At 38.7% G+C, this 1,822-nt stretch overlaps 1 protein-coding gene across 3 annotated transcripts in view; it reads right to left on the bottom strand.

The window, feature by feature from the left end:
- Positions 1-1,822, bottom strand: part of LOC102676128 — a 204,429-nt gene that overhangs the window by 31,850 nt on the left and 170,757 nt on the right. The gene's annotated exons all lie outside the window — the stretch shown is intronic.

The raw sequence follows: 1,822 nt of genomic DNA, 5'->3' as shown, positions 1-1,822 counted from the left end.
AGAAGCGCGAGCGAGGTTTATTTGTAGGATGATTTAACAGAACTCGATTATATATATATATATATATATATATATATATATATGTTGAATCGTTATACCTTTAATGACTGTCAATTATTCACGGAAGGGAACTAAGGGTTACACGATTATAATAAACGAGTACGTGTATATTGTGGTTATTTAATGCGTTAACTGGTACAGAAACGTACAATATGGTACAATAACTCTTCGAGCTATTAATTTTGGGATAGTTAGATAAATATTATACGACATCACGCCGGCAAAACCATCAATCACGTGAAATTAATAAATATACGCCCGGGGGTTGGCACGTATGTAACACGTATCATATTTTGTTACGAATAAATTTGTAACATCGTGAACGATTCGACTATCCAAACGTCGTAAACATCGTAAATATCGTATCGTAACACAAAATATACGGAATACCAAAACGGCGGAAAACAATTATTTTCATTTCGTCGAAAAGAGAACGCGCTCCCCTTATGTCATTCTTCTAATTTTCGCGCGACGAATCCCGCCCCATCAAAGTGGCTCCATCTACGTCACGTAGACGACGCTTCTCCTTTCTTCCCCCCCCCCCCCCCCTCGATTAAAATAGCAATGGCAGTTCATCTTGCTGCCAAGTGTCAACTGACAACGGAAGAGAATTAATTCCCCCGGGCGTTGTACAATGCGTTCCAGAGAGCGGCCAACACAGAAACCGCCCTCTGGCAACGAAACGTAGTGCACGCAGTTTCGTTGAATCGAGAGATCGATATCGTTCCGTGTGTATACCTTTTTTTTTTTTTTTATCATTAGGGGTCGTACGACACGCTATTACCATGGCGAAAGCTACGAGAGAGAGAGAGAGAGAGAGAGAGAGAGGAAAGAAGAAAAAGAAATTTCGCGTAAAAGTCGGCTGACTTTGTACTTTGAGGCTGCTCGGTTGCGCTTTGAACACGCGTGTCGGATTGGTTATCTTTTCGAAAGATCGAAGATTCAAAAGAATTTCATAATTATTCCCTTAATATTCTTCCGCGTGTTTGCACAAACACGATGCGAATCCTTTTTTAATTCGATCGTATTCAGCGGGGTAAAACGTTTACGGATATCGAATTTACGACGAATTTACGACGAACGTTGCGCTTTGACAAATCCCTTCGCAATGGCGTGACGAATACCAATCGCGAAGATATGCAATAATTATTCAAATGAAAGCATTAACTACGTACTAATTATGAATTTTGCGGATGATCGATGATGATCTACAACGTCTCTGAATGTCGCGTAACGAACGTACCCCCTTGCTTCGTCATCCAACATCTCTCTCAACGAGTTTGCGTATCTCAACGAGTACATTATCGTCGCGATTCGCGATTCGAATTTATAATTAAAATATATAAATTAATATAAATTAATATAAGGAAAAACGGATTAATTTTTGCGTTTGAATAATAAATGAATGCGGGCACGACATCGATACGAACTTGTTCCTGATCACATTCGATTCGAAACGTAACCATAATCGATATGTCTGATGTTAAAATAGATTTTAACATCGCGGGAAAGGAACGAAATGGCCGTCGATCGTCGACGGGAACAGAAATTGATTAAAATGCTTCTCGTGAAACGCTGACCTCCGCTATTCGCTGTTTTATCGTTTTCCTATATTTTGTTTTTCTTTGAAATTCCCTTTGTACAGGGCCGCAATGGATTATTACTTTATTGCGGATATTATCGCAACGATTAATCGGAATGAAAATTCGATCAATATTAATAAATATTTCAAAGCGATATCAATTTCACGGTAAATTTTATA

The sequence above is a fragment of the Apis dorsata genome, unplaced genomic scaffold (assembly GCF_000469605.1).
Source record: "Apis dorsata unplaced genomic scaffold, Apis dorsata 1.3 scaffold_32, whole genome shotgun sequence".
Taxonomy (NCBI): Eukaryota; Metazoa; Arthropoda; class Insecta; order Hymenoptera; family Apidae; genus Apis; species Apis dorsata.
Note: the sequence above shows the minus strand (reverse complement) of the source record. Positions and strands in the feature narration are given on the sequence as shown.